Source organism: Arvicola amphibius, chromosome 5 (assembly GCF_903992535.2).
Source record: "Arvicola amphibius chromosome 5, mArvAmp1.2, whole genome shotgun sequence".
Lineage (NCBI taxonomy): Eukaryota > Metazoa > Chordata > Mammalia > Rodentia > Cricetidae > Arvicola > Arvicola amphibius.
Window position 1 is genome coordinate 146,359,732 of NC_052051.1, and position 23,533 is coordinate 146,383,264.

The following is a 23,533-nucleotide window of genomic DNA, read 5'->3' on the forward strand; positions in this document are numbered from 1 at the left end:
TATCAAAAATGGAAGATTAAGATTTCAGGTGGGAAAGAGGCAGAAATAGCCAGGGGAGATTTTATCTATAAACGATACCATCTCCATGCTAATAGTCCCAAGAGAAGGAAGTCAGGAAGGGAAACTCAGGCAGAAATTTCACTTGCTCTGTGAAATAATCTGATCTGCACAGAAAGGACTGTCTGGGTTTCATCTATCAAATCAACAATGCTTTAACCCTGAAAATGTCAAATTAGTCTGCTGTTGAACAACTCAAACACTTCAAGTGGTAGACACTACTCTCAGAGCATGTCTTATAAAGCACAGGGAATGGGAGCTGCAAGGAGAATTACACCATACATCCAGAAGAACAAAACAGTGAAAATTTAGGCTCAGAACATTCTTAAGTCTACATCACCAAATTCCATCAACATCTTTCCTCCTAAAGGGGAAAATGCAGGAGGATTGGGAAGCAAGATGAGGGGATGCTTATGAGTTAGAACACACAACACTGTCCTTGAGGTTTGGGGGAGGTATTCTACCTAGAGGAAGGCAGCTGTTCTCTTAAGTATTAAATAAAGAATTTCAAAACATAGACTCCATCTTGTTCATTTTTTGATTTTCTGTACTAGATTCTAGTTTAATTGATATAAGGCTTTTGGCTGTAGTAATTTTTATTTTACTTCATTGTATGAGTTCATAGAAGTCAAGAAACATGTACATTATAAGGAACTCTAAAGGAAGTCCTATAGGTTTAGTAACTGATGTCAACCAATAGTCAGGCATGACTCTAGATGGACCACCAAAGGGAAATGTATTTAGTACAAAGACAGGCAGCTTTGAGCCCTATAAGAATTTCTACTGTTAATTTCTGATGCTGAGTAGCTGGGATAATTCATACAGCACTCTACCCCATCTCTGCAATTGCAAAGAAGGAATAATTTTCCCACCCCCAACCTTATAACCATATAATAAGGCTTAACAAGATAATGGCTCTTGCGGGATTTCAATAACCTGAAAGGGAGAAGCAATAAAACATATCTTATTATCATCAACATATGCATTTTAGAATAATTATTTTAATGGCTCGATTTTCTCCCATAATAATGAGGACTACAATCTTGGCTAATTTAACTAGGGGCTGTCTTTCATGCTTGAGTTACTACACATGAGAATCAAATACAACGATGTTTTTCTCCTTCCCCCATTCTCATGCTTCTTAAAGTTTTCCTTTCCATTCCATCTGTTTTCTTCCTTGCTTTAATTTGCTTTAATTGTGGACATTGTTTTGCTTGTTTTCTCCATTAGGAAAGGTGGTATTTTTAACCTCAACAATTGAAGTTGTACGCATGCTTTTGTATCTTACTCATGTTCCATCTGTGTTCAACTTCCACTGTTTATCATCAGCACTTCCAACACCCTTTGTGATTCTATCTCTACTGATGAAAAAAAACATCCAAAACAGCATTGCCAGATTTATTTGTATCCAGATAGTCATTGACGAAGGCGAAGAAGAAAATGGCCTTGGAAGAAAGAGGATCTAGGTGTGTTGTTGAAAGAACCAAAACTTTGAAGTACAATAATAGTAATTTATGCCTGTGTGGTTTTCAGAAAAAGGTAAATATCTCTCATATTTTTATAATATTCAGGAGTAGATGAAACAGTCACCAAGATGACAAGAAAGTCAGCATAGGCTTGATGATGGCACTATATAACAATTAGGCAAGGAAGACATAAGTTTATTGGAGTCAGGGTGGGTTGTGGTTGACAATTCCTTTGGGATTTATAGGAGCTCAAAGATTTAATACCATCTCCAGTTTGCTTCATGTGGCTTACTCCCTGTTCATTCCAGGACATTTGGGTCAACAAATATTTATCTATCACCCAGGTGTGGTATAAGGTACGAGAGAGAGAGAGAGAGAGAGAGAGAGAGAGAGAGAGAGAGAGAGAGAGAGAGAGAGAGAGAGAGAGAGAGAGGACAGACTTTCCTGAGTTGACTCTGGAAGTGATTCTCTTGGTTTTCCTTTAAAAAGTTAGATAACTTAGTAATGGTTATTGGATGCTTATAAACACTAAAGAAATCCATTAAAAACCCTCAGGGAACAAAGAATTATATTGTCATATATTCAAAATTTGGTGAAGGAGTAAGGCTTGTACCGATATTGAACTGTTCACTAGAACATATAATAAATATTAAACAGAATGTGCAAAACTAATGACCCAGTGCTAGCCCACAGAATAAAGGCATGGCTTCTAGCTAGTGTACTGAGAATTACTGCATGAAATAAACATTGCTTTTCTCTCTACTAAAATACATGCATTATCTCAATAGAAAAAAATAGAGATAAAAGAGGAGAAATTACATAAATAAATTCCTGACAACGACATTTAGAAAGTACAAAGCAGAATGCAGTAGTAACATATTGGCCTCTTGGATTGGCCTATAGGTTTATGATAGGATCAGTGGAGAAGCCTAAAAAGCAAAGTCTTTATTTAAGATAAAAAATTCAACTGAAGTTAATAGAAAGAAATGGAGCACAGATCATAACTATACAACTCAACTTCTAGGTAATTTCTTACCTCCTTAGGTACAAGTCATTCTCAATTATTTTCCCATTTTGTTTTTGTTTTTTTTTTGTTGTTGTTGTTGTTTTCCAAGACAGGGTTTCATAGCTCTGGCTCTCCTGGAACTCATTTTGTAGACCAGGCTGGCCTCAAACTCACAGAGATCCACCTGCCTCTGTCTCCCGAGTGCTGGCATTAAAGGTGAGCGCCACCACTGCCCGGCTCTATTTTATTTTTTTATAGTGTATATTAAATTACATTGATTAGTACTAAGCTTACAGTTTTAATTTTAATTACCTGCAACTTCCTTACACACTATCATCTGTGGAGGTAGAAACATTTTGTTTACCATTGCATAATAAGTACACAGTTAAGTGTTTGAACTGTGCCTTCACAATTAGTATAAGAAAAAAATCATCTAAAGTGGTATTTGAGAAAATTTTTATATCTACCTTATTGACTGGATGAAAAGAGTTAAAATACATCAGGTCACTTTATTTCAGATGAACTCTCTAGTCTAATATATAATGTCTCTGAGGATGAATATACAGAGTACAGAGTAGATGGTGATAGTCAGAACTGTGTGCTAAGTCCACTGTGAGGAACTGAGGACAAAAGTCTAATGAAAGCTCAGACACTAAGGGAATAATAATAAATATGGTCACACATTAGTCATCTGCAGTTTATAAGAGTTTGCAGTGTCAATGCAATCTAATGCTTCAGTTCAAATCCTAAAGACTTTTATCTTGCTTGTATTTTAGCAAGTCCCAAGTGAGAACTCACACTCATCTACCACAGTGGGCAAGCCACAATTTGATCTTCAGACCATCATCCCTTATCAAACCATCCATTGAAAGACACACAACCAAAATTCAAACCCCGAGCTTGTATAACAAAGCAACTCTCCAAAAATAGAAACCATAGCTTCCAGCTAAGCCAGATAATTGCTCTAGGATGTGAGCAATCTGTAGCCATAGCATGAGTACGTGGAGGCACAACCTTAGCTAGGCAGGTTCAGTGGACACTCAGAAGGGAGCGATTCCTCTCTACTAATGATCTGTGACTTTGTAGCTGACAGAGGTTCAGTGGCCTTATTGACCATTTTTCTTCAGGGACACCCATAAAATCAACCTGTCTGGGCACTTGCATGTCTTTTAATTGAATCCTTCTTTGTAATTTAGTCTCTTTGGTCTAGGGGTTAGGACACAGGTCACCTGTGGTCCTCCATTCTTGCTAACTTCTAAGTGATTTGGAATTTTCATTTTCTTATCTCCTCTATTTAGAGAGAACAATAAACTCTCATGGTGAAGACTACTTTAAGGAAGTTTAAATTGCATCGTCTAGGAAAGAGGATGTTCTCCGTTTACTCAGGTTGATAGAAGCACTTTGGAGCATATTTTCATGGAGGAGTGATAGTGTAGTAGATGAACTTTATCATATTAGGATCCTTCTTTAAGGCAAAGCCCTTAAGACTCTGTGGTGCGTAAGGTTACTGCTCAGGTGATAGCTTTTCAGGCAAAGCAATAAACCTTTAAAAGTCCTTTTTAGTAATTAGGAAGTTAATACATCAAATTGACATCATCAGTCAATGCCCAAAGCCATAGCAATGACTACATATTTGAAGCCAGGGCAGCTTGCACTGCAAATCCTGTGTAATATTTTGATGCTATGTCCCAAGGTATCCTGATCACAGAATTTTCATCAATTATTTCATAGATTTCACTGATGTGATTCCTGGGATAGCACAATGTCAGCCTGTAATCAGAGAGTTTCAATAGCTAATCAGAGGTTATAATTGAAGCAAATCAGGATACGAATGGCTTTTGACAAAGAATGATACTTTGCTTTTAAATTTTATAGAGGTGATAAAAATAAGTTAGAGAAGTTTCTAACACTTCTTTCAAAAGGAACTCAGGAAATATCAACTTATTATTCCTGAGACCACTTTCAGTGGAAGTAGAGGGGAAAGCAATTATTGGGTTGTGTAATTTATAGATTCAGCACAGAAAATGCTAGATGCAGTTGCATTTCTAAAATAGGTCAATTTATTCAAGTCCATGCAAGTACTTTGGAAATTACTATTAAGCTATAAAACTTATGGGGAAAGCTAGTGATAAAAGACCAGGCCTTGGGGGTCAAGACTTGCCAGCTCTAGTTACAAAAGGGGTAAATAAATAAGTGGGTGTCTAGAGTAAGTCACTCTGTCTTTCTCGAGAGTGAAGATTCCTTCCAGAACTTCAATATCATTTTTTCCACAGGAAATTTCTTATTCCTAGGAAGCTAACCTTTGCATTATCAGATATCTTACAACCCCATGCTCTGCCATTATAATCAAACTGTACATGGGGTAAAATAATTTCCCAAATGGGAGAAAGGAATGTAGATTAAAAAATGTTCTTGGGGGAATTACAGAGAAGTTAAGGATAGCACCCAACAATGGAGCCCTAAGCTGTGTGGCAAACTCAAGAAGTTCATCTAAGAGATCAGGAATGTGGACCATAATACCAAATGAAGGGGCAGTCACCTCCAGACACCAACATTTAGGCCCCATAGGAGAGGCACAGTATCTGCCATGTGTAAACACTCGGCATGCCTTCAACGGAGAAAAGTAATGATGCCAACTTGTCTTCCTCCATAGAACGTTTATTACCTAGTTGTTCTATTAACTAGCTCTCTGTACACATTTTCACCTAAGACATAGTGATTCACTGGGTTAAAATATCCTAGGGGCAGAACTATTTAACTTTCAAGAGAAATTGAAGAATATTTATAAAAAGCAAAAGGACACTATGACAGGGGGTGGCATAAGAAAAGTCAGGAGGCTTTAAGAGCCTGTGGGGAAGATGGAAAAGGCAATGTCCACTTGCATTTGGGGCACAGAGCAAACTAGAAAGACAAGCTAGGCATAGATGGTGAGGGTTGCCATACTATATTTTTATCCAATTACTTTATTATGTCGTGTACAATGTCTTATCCATCAGCAAACATTTTCCCATATCAAGTAATAATCATTAATCATGGGTTTGCTGTGAATGGATCTAATTTTTGTTTTAAGAAAATATATTAGACTGAGGACTCTTATATTTATTATATTAGTCTATGTTGGAATGCAGAAGAAATGAGACCAGAAGCAACCATTCAGGGGTCATAATTCTTTTTTTTTTTTTCTAGACAGGGTTTCTGTGTGTAACAGTCCTGGCTGTCCTTGAACTCTCTTTGTATATGTATCAGGATGCCTTTGAACTCACTATGATCCTCCTGCTCTTGTATCGCAAGTGCTAGGATTAAAGGTGTGTGCCACCTTCGCCTAGTGAATCATCATTGTTAATATGAGAATACCAATGGCATTTCCTTAGACTCTTGTAGGACTGATGAAAATAAATACTTAAAACTTTATTACAGTGCCTTTTTAGGCCACTCAGTGCCAGGGTAGTTGTCAGTAATGTTCGTATAAAACAAAGTCACATTTATCTTTGTTACCTGGCACACTTGAGAGTAATATTGAATCAAAGATTCCAATAGGCAGGATGTCACAAAGACAAACTTAAGCATCATTGTTTTAACAGAGAAATATAAATGATAATCTACTTGCAAACATTTTGATAGGATAAGAAACTTTTCCTTGAAGACAGCTTTTATGAATGGAATTTAAAATCACCCATGTGGCATAAACCATGGTATTCGTATTTCCAGTTTCAGATGAGGGTTGACAGATCTCAGACACAGCGTTCTGAGAACAGAATCTGGAGTTTTTCTACCCTGATTGACTTGCCCACTCTGAACTGGAGTTCCCATATTCTCTGTTACCTCCTTACAGGTTTCCTTATCCATACTACTTACTCTTTGGAGGTAATAAAGAGGAGGGAAAAAATCAACAGTAGTATTCTATTGGTTTCCAAAATACTTAACTGAATTATAAACCACACCTGCTGTAAACCCATTGGTCTTTTTGGGAACTTATAGTTGGCTCTGTATGAGAGACTTGCAGGCACATGACTTGTCTAGGAAACATTATTCAGATTTTAGGTGCAATTCATGACTAAGTACAAGTAGAGGTTAAGAATATGCGGATGTAGGAAGGATTCCTTTAGGTGTGTGGTAATCCCATTTGATACAGAGGAAGCTAAGTCACGGCAAGGGCTTATCCTGCACTTTACACAGATATGTGGCAGACATTCAAAAACTTTGCTTAGCAGGTTAGTACATCTGGAAGTAAAATATGCTTGGCTACATTTGCTTCTCAGTCAGGAGCCAAACTCGAGCAAGGGGAAGTAGTCAAGGAGGGACTGAAAATGAGTGCTTTCTCCTTTCTGATGTTTGGACAGAATGTGGGCGGCTCTCCGGGTCATGCACTTCATTCCACACTAGTGACTCAGCCTGCAAACCATGTGCTGTGTCTAAATGCCTTTAGTGGGACCAAAGGAATCCAAGGGAAAGAAACGCTTGCCTGACATTCATTGATAGCAGCTCCTCTGAGCTGATCACGACCATGACTGGGAGATGCCAATCGTTTCAAGGGTCAGCAGGCTCTCCTTGCATCCATTTCTATGCCTCAATGCTCCTGGGCAAAACAGGTGAGGAGGTTAAAGGTAAGGATGCAAATAAAAGATTTGCTTGGGCAGACACACAAAACCGTGCCCAGGAGCGGGCAGGTGCAGTAGGAGTAGAGGATGATAATCTCAAGGCTGCAAAGGGCAGAGTCAATATCAAGCAAGTAACCCATGGGTAAGCAGCACCCCTTCCCCCGGGGCAGTAAGCCATACTGCTTCCTACCCTGGGGCTGCAGATGATAGAAGCTTTGAAAAGTTGAACAGAATCATCTCTGGAGAATAAGAGGCAACCCTGGGAATCAGAGAATTCTAATATCACAGGCCTTTCATTCTGGGGTGAAGAAAAAGCTCTCTGGAAATCCACATTCTGTCTGTGGGTAACTTTCCCTGAACTGAGATAGAGTGAGGATGAAAGCAAGTTGCCGAGATTGATTTGAAATGTCCATGGGGAAATCGTGCCACTGTTCTGGGGGTTCCAAATTAATTGTCGGGATCTTAAAATCGTGTCCTTTCCTCCACCAAGGACCCAATTATCTACTTTGCTGGTCTGCGATGCCACTGCCTTGTGATTCTGCTCCACACCATCAAAAAATAACAAGGTGTTTTTGTTCTTAAAACTGATATCATCTCCACTGAACGAAAGTCGCATGAGCTGTCCAGATTTCCATCTAACGCTGCACTGTTTGCGGGGACACTTGGACTCTTCCAAACGCTTCTTCCGCGTGAATGCTTCTGTCCTAAATGTTTGAACTCACCTGTCTGAGGAGTTCCTCTGGAGGCTCTTGACTCCCCTACCCCTGCAATGGAAACTCCCTCCCTGTCTAGTTCACCCTTCCATCGCTGACTTGGCAAGGATTACACTTTTGCACTATTCTCTAATCAGAATCGTTAAATAACATTTTCCCCTAGTTCTCTCCTGATTCTGATTTAATTAATTGACCTCATGAGTGTGGAGCAGGGAGGAAATGCTAAATATTGCATTGAGTTTACAGTTAACAACCCTTGGGCTTAAACACATCTGTGCTAATTTCCTGTTGAAAACTTGCATATAATAGGTAAACTTTCTGGTCTTAATTTCTTACATCTGTAAAATGGCCCAAATGTTAAAATCTGCTAGTGTCACGATAATAGTTAAAAGTTAGTGTTGGTAATGGATTTACATTTAAAGCATTATCTTGGTAGTGTCTTCTAAACGCATTGCAGCTACTCTGAGACGCTGATCTCCTATGTTGCCTTTCTTTCGGTATTGAATCTTGTTCTTATTTCATATTATTTTCACAGGGAGTCTTCTACTGTCTATGACAATTAAAATTCAACATCATTGTCCATGAATTTCAATTTTAAGAAATATATAATTAAACTCCTTCCCTTTGGAAGTTTAAGTCATTGTTAAGAAAATAGTCTTTCACTATGACATTATATAAATTTATTCAGTGCTCTTTTGAGAAGAATATTCAAAAATAAGACCCAGAAAGGCTGTTCAAGTTTGTCATAGTCCAGATATTGAGTATATCAGAAGACTGCTTTTATCCTTGAATAGCTAATACTTTAACCCCCAGACTATTCAGTTTGTTAATACCATCTAATACTTTAAAAGAAAAAGTCTGAAAGAAAAAGAAAAGAAAAAGTCTGAAATGGTTAGAAGTTCTCAAAGTGGAAGAAAACTCTAAAACATCCATGGGATGGACACAAGTCACTTGAAGAGCATCTTTCCACTATAAATAATAGAGTTTGTTCATATTCAAAGGACCAGATATTGGATGGCTTAATGGGTTTGCGTTACAGAAAGAGATCTCCATTTGAAAGGAAGCCTGCATGTCCAGTCATCCCTCTGAATTGAAATGCATTCCTAGTAAGTAGTGCTTACGTGAGTCCAGAGAGTTATCACACTCATTCATTTGTTCATTGAAATCAAGCCTAATATAAATTACCCAAAGGATCCTTGTCTGTTCCACCACCAGAAAAGCTCCTTTATGAAAGCTAGAAGAAAGTGGAAGGAAGAAGTGAAAGAAGAGGAAAATGAGAATAAAATGGTCACTATGCAAAGTTAAACTATAGGAATGTATAATGTACATGTTCACCTCCACTTAGAATATGCACATATTGATACCTCTAATTGACAATATGAGAGAGTTTGGAGGAGTGATTATGGGGGAAGATAAAGAGTATCCTAGAATGACATGATAGAAGAAGCCAAGGGAGCTGGATTTTAATCTGCCTGGTCACTTTGTTTCTGAGATACATGCCCAGACAAATATCTCCATTGTATGATTATATAATTGCATCAGACACTTCCCCCTAACTTTGAACAGCTGTAAAGTTTTGTGACAATTAAATAAATTTGGAAAGAAAGAGCTGCACATATATCTCAATAAATAAAATGGAGATCTTCCATGAGTAACTAAAGTAACCTTGCCACAGTTATCTATCATATATATGAATATATATATATATATATATATATATATATATATATATATATATTCAACATGAACTTGGTACCAGCACTATGTCAACCATTACTTAAGTGTTTGGTTATTGATATTATCCTCAGATACACTCAAACACCTTTTTTCTAAGTTCTTACAGTTATTGCCACAAAGTTGGAGCTTACAGTGCATTGACCTGTTTGTATTTATATTTTGTCAGCAAAAACTTGTTTTCCTAATAAACGGTAAGGTGGTAATAGTTTGTTCTGTTTCTAGCAAGGACATAACTAAAGATTTCTAACTTCAATTTACTTCTAAATACTTTTTAATGGGTTTTGTGACTTGTCTACTTAAAATAACATCAATGAGATCCTTGACTTCTATACTATGAGCACAATATTTCAAAAATGTTTGCAGAATGGTCCTCAAAGAGCTCTCTGCTGGATCAGGGACCTAGGACTCTGTCATGCTTTCTAATGTTTAGACTTCTAAAATATTTATCCTGCAAATAAAACGTTAGATCAGACGTGCTATTAAACACTCAGAAGATTTGATATATAGTAGTCAAATAATTAAATTGCCATTACTTGGAAGAAATGTACCAATTCTTTCTGTTATCTGAAAGGAAAAAAAATCAAGTTAGAGAAAATCATGGACAGTGGAAGTCAATAAAACTAGAAATGAAATCATACAAGATAGACAGATGGAAATAAGGTTTAGAAAAGGTAAATTGCCAAGTATATATGCCCACTTGCAAAGGTTAATACCTAAATGCCTTCATTCTATTACTGTAAGAAATCATTCTTTGATCGTAAGACCTCCGAGGGCTCATCCCGAAAACCTCAAACAGCAGCTGTTATTGCTTAAATGACTAAATGCCCTTAATAAAAATATCAGATAATCCAAGCCCAATTAATTCAGAGCTCATTTTTCTGGTCCCTTGCTTTTCAAATTAACAAAGTTTTTCCTCTACCTCACTGGTAAATGTTTCCTATCACATTCTATTTGCATTTAATTATTTCTTGAGGCACCAGATTTCAATAGTCTGTGGAGCATGGGTTGTTATGGGCTCTCTTCACAGGTGGAGACAGCAACATGACCAGACCTCACTGTACTAGTGACCCATAGCACCAGTGTCACACACGCATCACAGCTCCGTATTTCACTACAACAGGCAAATAAGCACCTTCTAATATGAGATAATAACAATGTGCCATATGGATATAAGTATAGTATTTGCTTAAAACACCAGTTAAGCCCATTTGTAGTATTTTCAAGATCCTGTAGGTCATATTCTTTAGAAAGTTCTGTAATTCCTGGTCTGAAGATATCAAATTTATATACATATACATATATGTGTTTGTATAATTTAATGTATGTCTATAATTACATATTATACATACATGTACAATATAGTGTGCTTAATTGTATCTTTATATAGTGTACCTATTTAATTATATATATATGCACATATATGTGTATATATTTTATATATGATATCTCTGTGTGTGCCTGTGTGGTTTGTGTGGTGAAGAAAACATCATACACACACATACATGCATACACACTGAACTAGGGATTGCATAGTGGAAATTACACCACAGATGGGATTTTCTTCTCATTCCCTGTCTACCTTCATATCCATAGAAGTTCTTTAGTTACAATCACAAAGCCTAAACATTTGATAGAAAAATAAAAATAGTATACAGATGAAATGTGAAAGTTCTGTTTTAAAGTGAGGCATCAAAATAGCTATATGGATTAGAGAATGGTATATGACCTTGGATGGAACTGTCTCATAAAAGCTCCACGAGAAAAGCCCAGCCTTAACTGCTCCTCCAAGCATGAACAGACCTTCAGAAATCCCAGCATATTCCACGTAATTCACCATTAAACTCCCAGTACCTATTAGAGAATGGTGCTAAGCAATTTGAAAATGCAAAACACGAATTATGACAGGCTCTCGTTACATGTGACCTCATAATTCAGTAAAGGCCATAGAACAGAAATACAACATGTTAGAAACTGCTGTAATGGAAAAAACAATCATCAGAGAGAGAGGTCTGAACACGACTCCTGGAGGCTGTGTTAGAGGAAGTGTTTCAGTTTAGTTTTTGTGCGTTAATGGTAAGAAAATGTTGGTGACAGGGTAGATAGATGAGAAGAAAAGTCCACTCTGAAACAGTGGTTCTCAGCCTTGAGTTTAGAGGTCGCATCTCAGATATCCTGCATATCAGGTAATTACATTAAGATGCATGACAATAGCAAAATTTCAGTTATGAAGTAGCAACAAAAATAATTTTATGGCTGTGGGTCGCCGCTGATGTGGGATGTCCTTCTGCATATGTATTGCTTTTATTGGTTGCTGAATAAAGCTCTTTTGGCCAGTGGCTTAGTCGAGTAAAGCCAGGTGGTGAAACTAAACTGAATGTAGGAAGAAAGAAAAAAAGAGTTAACCAGAGGCCATGTAGCTGCCAAAGGAGAAAGATGCCAGAACCTTACTGGTAAACAATAGCCTTGTAGCAATACACAGATTACTAGAAATGGGTTGATTTAAGATGTAAAATAGGTAGGAATATGCCTGAACCCCTGACCAACAGTGTTTTAATAATAAAGTTTCTGTGGACATCCAGGAAACTAAAACGCAGTCTCTGTTTACACACCACAATTCGAGGAACTGTATTAAAATGTCACAGCAACAGGAAAGGTGAAAACTACTATTCTAAAATTGAAAGAGAAACAAAACCAGTTTCTACTAAAAGCAAATCATTCTCAATTTCAGGAGTTAACATTGAGGAAGCATACCAAGTACACAGAATTTAGACATATTTAACAATAGATTCATTTTCATTATTATTTATTCGTCAATGGCTATTTAATTTATTGTTTCACTGATGCTTCCCTAGACATGACAAATATGGAAGTCAACAAAATAGACTAAAATCCCAAGGAAACATAGATGGTAAAGAGACAAAATAGTCTCAGAAATCAGAATTCTCTGAAAACAGTAAAATCAGATGAGTTATACTCTACCTCTGACCCCATCCATTGGTATGGAAGCTATTTAAAATCCACCAGACTATATATTAACTTGAATTATAACAAAAAGGGTCATCAGAGATAAGAGGTTTGAAACATGGACTGTGTTGAGCATGTGAAGGTCATCTCACATTAACAGCATCACATGGCTCAAGGGGAATTATAATCAAGGTCAAAGTAATCAGAGACATATTTTATCACAAAGTTCTTTGGTTCCTCTAGTCCTGAGGTTGGCGCTGAACTGTCAACTGTGTGCTATCGGTCCATAGTGTAACAGAGCCTTGTCATTCAAGTCAGCATACAATGGATATGTCTCATGGAACAGAGCTGTTGCTACTACTGAGTTTCAAGCGTTGTCACCTGCAAACAGGTAGAGAACAGTAAACTAAGTCAGCTGATGATATAGAGTACACTAAATAACAGAATATGCCCCCTTCTAAAAGAACACTTTTAGAATGATGACTACTATCACTTACTGTGTGTTCAATGAAATATATAATTTCTCATCCTATCCTACCTGGATCTCTATGCGTTAGACTATCATTATCCCTATTTTACAAGAATGGAATGTATATTGCCAGAGTGGCATGGGCAGAAGGAGTCAGAGTAACTTCCAGAATGAGACGCTTCTGACCAATGCCCTTCTCCATGCCCCTCCATGTCTCTGTGTACTGTGTTTTAAGTGTAAAGGAATTTTCCCCTGAGCACAAAGGCATTGACAATTTTGCTCCTATATTATCTATTGAGAGGTATTTGGATAATGAGAGCACAAACTCATCAGTGAAACAGTCAGCTGAGGAGTTCATAGCTAAATGTGCCATTACATGTCCTTCTATCAAAATGTGCCGCTTCATCACAGCCAGTGGGGTGGGGGGGGGGGGGGCAAAGGGAAAAGTGACCATGGACTGAAACATCTGAAGCCATGAGACAAAATGAAACTCTTGCCCTCTAAGTTGTTTATATCAGGTGTATTGCCATAGAAACTCAAAGTTAGCAACAGTTAATATAATGTTTATCTGCCTCACTATATCTTGAATCCCTTTAAGTAAAGTATATGACTTTGTATCAGTCCTTGGCACATAATATAATTTTAGCAAATGCTGCAAAAATAATTCAGAGAGAACAGCAAAATGGGATTGTGTATTGTTGAATGGGAGAGAATTACTACAAGAGAAAACACACTTTTTAAAAGTAGTGATGTATATAAACTGAGGACAAATATCAAATTGGTGGTGATATAAATAGGAAAAGAGAAGGCTTAAGAAAAATTGTGCCAAGGTAGAATCTCTAGATTTTGGTGACAGTCTAAATATGGAAAAAGGAATAAATTATAATAGAGATCCTGGAAGCTATGAGACTAGGGCCTATGGGCCCCCTACAAGGGAATGTCTAGAAAAAGATACTTAGAGATGTACCAAACAACAGCCTCATATCTCATATGCTCTGACTTAAATTTTATAAAGACATTGTAAAATGGCTCCAGCGTTTCCCTATACTGTTAGCAACATGAGCTGAAGGGGAGAACTAGGAAGGGAGCCCTGAAGCTGTGCTTCGCAAAGCTGAGAGAATGTTACTCATCAACTGTTCCACAGGGTGGGATGTGTGGTGGAATGGAAGGACAGTATAGGAATGGGTCCTCTCAGTCCTCTGCTTGATGACCTCACACTGTACTACGTCCTACCTGGAGATGAGTTATTACGTGCTGAACCTTAAGAATGTCAGGAGACATGTGCTTTTGTTTTCAAATGAAGACATTTCTTCTTCTAAAAATTGGGGTTTATCTCAAAGGGTCAACATTTATATGAATACTTTTATCTCTTTTTAGGTAAGAAGGTGACTGTGTAAGGTTATGGACTTTAAGAGTGGATGATTTTCAGTACAGAGTGTCTGTGTCAAAGATATATGTTATCTATAAAATGAACAGTCATTTAATTATGTCGTGGCCTATAAAAGAACTGTATGCGACTTATTCAACTTTCTACTCTGTTGTACCTGTAATTAGGATGACTCCTGTATTTTCAGAAATTAATCTATTATCCCATTTCATAGTTTTTAACCTCCTGATCTTTTTATTCATTTAAAGTCTCCTTAAATTTAGCAGAATTTCATGTTCCTTCACAGGAGAGTTGACATGGCTTTTTATCTCTTTACTAGACTATAAATCTTGGCAAGGACATTCAGTGAGAAGGAACAGCCTATGGTCCCAGGGAAGATGAAACAGCTGATAGGAGCCTGGCCTATGTCCCCATGGAAATTTCCTTCAGCCCTCTGAGGCTTGGTGAGGCTAAGAAGAAAACACTCGGAAAGCTGATGGTACTCTGCATTCCCAGGGTCAATTCTCTACAAGGGTAAGTTCTGGTTAGAGTAAGAAAATCTAGAATAATCACTATGTCCTGACTATCACAAAGAATCTTTCTATGTAACTGGCTAGTGTGCTAAACCTGGGCAAAATAACACCCAGAGACAAATCCAGAAGGTCGGACTCCCAACAGGAACAATGTTCAATGACTGCCACGCTTGCTATTATCCTGGGAATAAGGAAATCCAGCACCCTTACTCTGCTGCTGTTACACATGGAATGTTTATGTGCATTGAGGATTACATGTTACAAATACTAGTGAGGTGGCATGAGGAGGGAGGGGTGTTTGAAGATTATTGAACTCAGACTATGTTATGAGAATGGGTTTCCCACTGTGAGATTCAGGTCCTCATTGACCGCCCATGCTGGGGTTCTCTACCTCCCTCTCTCTGACTCTTGCTCTTTTTCCTCCTTCTCCACTCTCCTCTCTTCATCTTTACATTTCTTTCCAGGAGAGAGAAAAGATTGTATGAACACACAGCAGTGTCTGTCCACAAAGCTGAGAGCTCACCCTTGTAAATAAGTCTGCTTATGCATTGACCTTGATTCTCCAGAACCACAAGAAACCAAAGAATGTTGTTTAAATTACTCCAGTAATGATATTTGTTATAGTAGTCTGTGATGACTAAGACATCTTTTAAGTTCTTTAATAAGTTTGAGAAGTTCACTTTAATCTTCCTCTCAGTTTGCTACTCCATAAGCAAAATAATTTTATTGGACCAAACTCTGGGATGCCTTTCACTTACATTGATTCCTAATCAACACCTTCAGTTCCCTCCATATAAACCACACTTCAGGGTGGGCTGTGGGAAATATTCTGGAGGAGGTGATCAGGGACTAGTGATTGCATAAGCTTTAAATAAGAGGCTGGATGGGGTAGAACTGGTGATAAACACAGAAAGAAAAACAAGGGTTCACCCTCATTCCACAGAAGAAAAATCTTCATGTGTATTTTTGACTAACATCTCAGAAGTAATCGGAGCTATATCCTATCTTAAAGAAACTTTCCAGAAGCTAAATAATGAATAATACATTTAAGCATGAAATAAAGGAATGTTGAAGAGATAACCTAATGGTGAATTTCCTTTAAAACAAACCAAAAAATAAAATGATAAAGGAAGCATGAAGAAAGGAAGAGAAAGCAGTTGGAAATTCAGAGAAGAGGATGATTTCAGCAGGTGAAATGCAATATAAAATTTTCTCCATGGGCTGGAGAGATGGTTCAGTGGTTAAGAGAACTGCCTGCTCTTCCAAAGGTCCTGAGTTCAATTCCCAGCAACCACATGGTGGCTCACAACCATCTGTAATGGGGTCTGGTGCCCTCTTCTGACCTGCAGGCATACACACAGACAGAATATTGTATACATAATAAATATTAAAAAATTTCTCCAGAGGCTTATACAAAATACACATTTATTTTGTTAACAGACACATGTTGAGGACCCGTAATATCACAGGCACAGTTTTAGAAACTAGAAATATAATTTCATGTATAGATGTATATGCACATGGGTCTCCCATAATATTAATCAAAATAAAACTTTCTGTTATTCATTACAAAAGCAAGCATTTTTTAAATGTCTCATGTACTCAGAGATGAATATACTTCGTATGCCACAATACACTGAATTTTCAGAACAGATGTAGCATCTAACGATATTCTAATACAAAAACAAACCCAAAAACTACATGAGGCATTAATTAGACTCTAAAAAATATTATAATTTTTCACTAAAACATCAATATTTGATTATTGGAATCATTCTTGGTATCTGCCATAATTTCTTCAGTATAGAAAAATCTAATAGCAGACAAAAGTACCAAGAAGGGCATTTCTATCCAATTTATTGAAGCAAATATGTAAAAGACCATTTTAGACATTGGAGACTTCAGAGTAATACATAGATTAGAGCGAGAGTGAGAGACAGAGAGAGAGTACAATCTTATTGATTAGCAAGAAAATATAGATTTTTTTAAAAGACTGCCCCCTTTGTAGACATGCTAAAGCTTACTGTGCATACTGTGCAATGCAAGAAATAAGAAATAGCCGGGCAGTGGTGGCGCACACCTTTAATCCCAGCACTCGGGAGGCAGAGGCAGGCGGATCTCTGTGAGTTCGAGGCCAGCATGGTCTACAAGAGCTAGTTCCAGGACAGGCTCTAAAAAAGCTGCAGAGAAACCCTGTCTCGAAAAACCAAAAAAAGAAAAAAGAAAAAAGAAAGAAAGAAGAAATACAATAATCTGCTCAGACACAGGCAAAAATGCAGGAGGTCAGCAGCATCTGCACCAGGAACTCATGGGTGATTAAGTTATCAAGCCAGAATGGGCTGGAGAGATGGCTAAGTGGTTAAGATCACTGGCTGCTCGTCCAGAGGACCAAGGTTCAATTCCCAGCACCCACAAGGTGGCTCACAACTGTCTGTCTCACAGGCCATAGCTGATGAAAACTCTCTATGCTTCTGAGAAATTCAAGAAACACAGAGGTGACCTAATTACTTGCCACTCACTGAACAACAGGGACAATTTATAGACCTAAAGTTGTGTTTACCTCTGATATTTCTTGATTGTTGTAGTTGCCAACTGCATATATACATCACCACCTGTAAGGCATGAAGAAGTCATAAATCACTACACGGAATCAGAATAATTTTCACTGCTTGGAAATATCATTGAGAAATGCAATATATGAGTTATAGAAACACACACACAAACACACACACACACAGAAACACACACACACACACACACACACAAAGGTTAGCAAAGAAGAAGTAAACATTCCTGTCCATTGACTCCCAAATTTACCTTGTACACTTTCTTGCCTGTACTCACTGATTAGAAAAATGGGGAATTCAGTTAAAAGGCTCACAGAAACAGCAGCCAGGACCCTGGCAAGAGCCAACAGGAAATCTCGGGGAGTAACAATAGCATCACCATCTGCCTATCCAGATATCATTGAAAATGGGTGCTTGATGCTGTTACACATATTAGCTAGCACTCCCAGGGCCTTCTTCCCCTCCTGAGCAATTAAGGACAACAGGGTTTCAGACTCTCACAATGCTCTGCTCTTGGAGACCCACAGACAGCTTCAGTATGCCTTACAGGTGCTGGAAACATTATCCTAGACAGGGAAAGAGGGGGAAAGAAGGAGATTAATTTGCAGATGAAGACCCATACGCATGAAGAGATTAAATCACTTGCCCTGGAGTCCCACGGAGAGGCTGAAAGAAAGGGGCTCCAAATTTCACCAGCTCGGGGCTCTATTCAGCCACTTCAGAAGACCTTCAGAGGAGGGGAAATAGCACTCCCATGGAGAGGTGTGCAGCCCCTCATTACAGCACAGAGATGGATGCTTATTAGCACTTCTCCCAGAGCCCCTGAGCAGGAAGGCTGGAGAATTGCCTGACCTTTGTTAACCCTTTCATCTCTGGGCTTCAGGACTTCGTTTACCAATGCCTTGTACAAGTAGTAGAATGTTAGATTTAGGAACCCCTTGAGTATCGAACTTACACCTGAGAAATACAGTGAACCAGCGAGGACAAAGCTGGCAATTGTATGACAAGTTGATGGTTTGTTGTTTCAGCCTCTGTTGGAGTCATATGCAGGCCAATAAAAGCTTAATAAACAGTCATGGATTCAGAGAGATACAGGAATACTTTGAATGTGCTGACTAATTTCCACATCAAACTCCTCAAATTATTTTAATCAAGAAGGGGTCATGCTGATTATACATTTTTAAGACTTAGCAAAGGGCTCTTGAGAGCCAGAAGTCCCACTCCACCACACCAGTGAGAGTCTTTATCAAAAGGTATAAGTTTCATTTTGTATCTCCAGCCTCATCATTCTTTCCTAGCTTTGGTCTCAAGGTAAAGCCCAGCACCTAGTGGTACACAGCAACATTTGCTCAAGAACACAGATGAGATGGCACCAGCTCGAAGGAGCCCTTCCAGTCAACCATGTTTTCTTGATGGCTAGAACTAGTTTGTTTTTTCCAATTCGTGTCTTTAAAAAAAATGTTCATTTATGGAATTTTCTCTATAATTTTTAGGCTTATATGTTCAGTACTTTTATATTCATTTCCCATGCTAGACACTAAACTCCTGGAGGGTGGCAACGAATTCCTATTCATCCTTGCATCCTTAAAAGGATCCTTTGCCTGTGTATTGCACAACATCAATACTCAATAAAAATTGAATGAGTGAATTATGATGAATCAAGAATTATCCTGGGATGCTCATGGATTGAAAATAATTCAGTGTTTTTCCCCAGATGGGAAACTTTGAGATGTTAATTATTTAGAGTATGACGTGAATAAATGAACACAAGTTGACTGTCTTATTGAAAATATACCCCTTTCCAAAAGAAAGCAATGGAATGTACTTTCATGGAGGAAACTTCCCAAGATGATTCTCACGTAAGTCTGACTTCTCCACGCTCTCTCTGTTCTCTTTGTCAGATCTTAATTGTTTCTCTCCTTCTGAGAAGTGTCCTTCCTTTGGCTGATATCTGTCTGCTGATTAAATGCCCCCAGAACAAAACCAGGCAAAGGTTTAACCCTAGTGGTGGCCTAGTTCAGTGTTTCTGAAGAACAAATGCACACCAGGGTGTTGACTAGAAGATCGGGAAAATTTAAAGCTTTCTAATCCTCCCATGTTCATGTTGCACTGAATATGGAGCCAGCTTCAAATAAACAAATACATAGATTTAAGTCTTTTCATAAAATGTGTTGACTGAGGTTTTATGTCCAGCCCAGTTCCATAGTTGTTCAGACCCAAAGAAATACACAGAGGTCTACATTAATTATAAACTGATTGGCCTAGAAACTCAGGCTTCTTATTAACTCTTATAAATTATATTAGCCCATAATACTTGTCTGTGTTAGCCATGTGATTTGGTACCTTTTTCAGCAAGGCAGTCATATCGTGCTTGCTCTGTGTCTGGCTTCTTCTGTGTCTGGGTGATAACTGCAGACTGAAACTTCCCTCTTCCAAGAATTCTTGTTGTCCTGCCTCTACTTCCTGTCTGGTTGCTCTGCCTATACTGCCTGCCTGGCTACTGGCCAATCAGCATTTATTTAAAATACAAGTGACAGGGTATAGACCATTGTCTCACAGCACATCTCCCCCTTTTTTAAAAAGCAAGAACTTTGAATCCAATCTCCTTTGTTTAGCTTTTCTACTGACCATTATCCATAACAACTTGCAACCAACATTCTAAACAAAGGCAAACATCCATAATCCATTTTTTTGGGAATGTAGGCATAGTTTTCCAGGCTACTTCCTGCTGATTGGGGGCATTGATAATCTTATGGGGACCTCAAGAAAGTTTAGAATTATGATAAAATCATGACTGGAGTATCCTGTGAGGCTTGATTATCTCAGGCATCTTGAATCTGTTCTGGATGTAGAATTCAGACATCTGGGCTATCCAGTCTTATTGGAGAAATCTCAGAGAGTTTTCCTTGGTCAAACCTGATTTTTTTTTTTTTAACACAGAATAAATCCACAGTCCCTCATTTACTGTGGAAACAAAAGCAAAACCTCTTCTCCAAAGTAACATATTTTTTGACTTAAATTTTAAAGTCAAAGCATTTTCAATATATTATATTAATCTAGCAGCATTTATAATCAAATGTCTTGTAGCAGCTTTTGCTCCTTCCTCAGTCATCAAAGAACTTAAAGACAACACAATAACATATAGTATCTAGACTCTCTGTGTATTTTTCATCTTTACATGGCTTTATTTTAACCTCTATTTCTCTTATTTTTATTTTTAAATTTTGGCTTTTTGAGACAGAGTTTCTCTGTGTATCTTTGGTTGTCCTGGAACTCACTCTGTAAACCAGGCTTTCCTTGTACTTACAGAGATCTGCCTGCTTCTGCCCCCCCCCCCAAGTGTTGGGATTAAATGTGTTTACCACCATACCTTGAACTCATAGAGATCAGCCTGCCTTTGCTTCCCAAGTGCTGGGATTAAAGGTGTGTGCCACCACACCTTAAACTCACTGAGATCTATCTGCCTCTGTCTCCTAAATGTTGGGATTAAAGGTGTGCACCCCCATACCCAACTACTAAAATGACATCGTATGTGCATATGACCGCTACAATCTCCAGCTCAATTTCAAATCATTACATGCAGTGTGGCTTACTCTACCATGTAAACACTATAACATATAGTGGCTAACTGTGGTGTTTAAGGAATAATAACAAGGAAAAACTGCATTACATGCTTAGTTTATTGACAAAACACTCAGAAAATGTGTTCCATCTATAGTTCTTTGAGCCCATGGATGCAGGATCTGTGTGCACAAACCCATAGTATGTGATACAATTGAATGCTTTATGTTATTCCTTTTATTCTAACATTTTCAAGGCATATGTGTATTTCTATTGAACATATATTCAATAGAAAGCATATTTACCTGTATTATTTTATTTTTTTTAATATTTTTCACTTGTGTGTGTGTGTATTCAGAAGCATGTGTGCATGGATCTCTATTTTGTTTTTTTACTTACATGTATGTACATATTCAGGTGTATGTGTGCATAGATACACATATGGAAGTCAAAAGACACCATGAAGTGCTGTTCCTCAGGAGCTCTGCACCTTTTTAATTTAAGAAAGTCTCTTATTAGTCTCAGATTCTAAGTTGACTATGTCAGATGGCCTGTCTCTACTGCCCCAGTTCTGGAACTACAAGTGTGCACACTGTAAGGCTTTTATACCTGCCTTTTTTACCTGAGTTCTGAGGATGGCACATATCTCCTTGTACTTATAAGGCAAATATTTTACGAACCAAGCCATCTCCCAAGAACTTTATTTGTATTATGACTTGATTTTGAGGTAGAAATAAAGAATTATGATGTTATAAAAAGTGTTAAAATATTAAGGGACTGTAAGTCAAGTATGGTTTACAGGTAGGAAAGCAATATAATACGATTGACATCACAATGTTTCTGCTGGCACAGTTCTCTGGACAGTCTACTAAATTATTTTAACGTTCAAAATTGAAGCTATTACAGTTATATGTTTTAGCCATTATTTTGATTTAAGCTCTATAAGATGTTTTTGTGTTTAGGATTTTTTTCCCTTAGAAAAATCTCTGTAAGTCGTGGCATGAGTATTTGATTTCTGCTTTTATTTAACCATATTTCTCTGTCCCAAAAAATATGATATACAGTCTGCAGTGAATCTTTGCAGTTAATCTTGTTTCAAATTCTAAAACTATTTGCATGTTTTGTAAATAATCTGTCATTGCTTCCACATGTGTGTTTGTTTCTAAAGAAATATTATCACCATGCTGGGTGTTCTCTCCTTCTTTTGATTAGTTTGAATAAGGGTTTGTCTATCTTGTTGATTTTCTCAAATAACCAGTTCTTTGTTTCAGTGATTCTTTTTATTGTTTTCTTTGTTTCTATTTTGTTGACTTCAGCCCTCAATTTGATTATTTTCTGTCTTCTACTCCCCCGGGTGAGTCTGCTTCATTTTGTTTTAGAGCTTTCAGGTGTGCTGTTAGGTCACTGATGTGAGCTTTCTTCATTTCTTTATGTGGGCACTTAGTGCTATGAAATTTCCTCTTAGCACTGCTTTCATAGTGTTCCATAGGTTTGGATATGTTGTGCCTTCATTTTTGTTGAATTTAAGGAAGTCTTTAATTTCTTTCTATTTCTTCCTTTATCCAGGGCTGGTTCAGTAATTCACTGTTCAATTTCCATGAGTTTGTAGGCTTTTTGAGAGTAGTATTGTTGTTAGATCTGATAAGATCTGATAAGACAAAGGCGATTACTCCATTTTTTTGTATCTGTGTAGGTTTGCTTTGTTACCGAGTATGTGTTCAATTTTGAAGAATGTTCTGTGAGGTGCTGAGAAGAAGGTATATTCTTTTGTGTTTGGGTGGAATGTTCTATAGATATCTGTAAGTTCATTTGATTCATGATATCTGTTAGTTCTCTTGTTTCTCTGGTAAGTTTCTCTCTGCTTGACCTGTCCTTTGGTGAGAGTGGACTGCTGTAGTCTCCTACTATTAGTGTATGGGGTTTGATGTACGATTTAAGTTTTAATAATGTATCTTTTACATATGTGGTTGTTCTTGTATTAGGGGCATAGATGTTCAGGATTGAGACTAACTACATCTTGATGGATTGTTCCTGTTATGAGTATAATGTGTCTTTCTCCATATTTTCTGACTGATTTTAGTTTGAAATCAATTTTGTTAGATATTAAGATAGCTAAACCTGATTGTTTCTTAGGTCCATTTGATTGGAAAACCTTTTCCCAACCCTTTACTCTGAGGTAGTGTCTGTCTTTGAGGTTGAGGTGTGCTTCTTGTATACAGCAGAAGGCTGGATCCTGTTTTCATATCCATTCCCTTAGCCTGTATCTTTTTATAGGTAAATTGAGTCCATTGATATTAAGCAATATTAGTGACCAGTGATTGTTAATTCTAGTTATTTTTCAGTAGTAGTGTTTGTGTGTTTTCCTTCTTTGGGTTATGCTGATGGGGGCTTATCAGATGCCTCTGTTTCTGTAGGTGCAGGTAGCTTCCTTGGGTTGTGGTTTTCCTTCTAATACATTCTGTAGGGCTGGGTTTGTGGAAACGTATTGTTTAAATC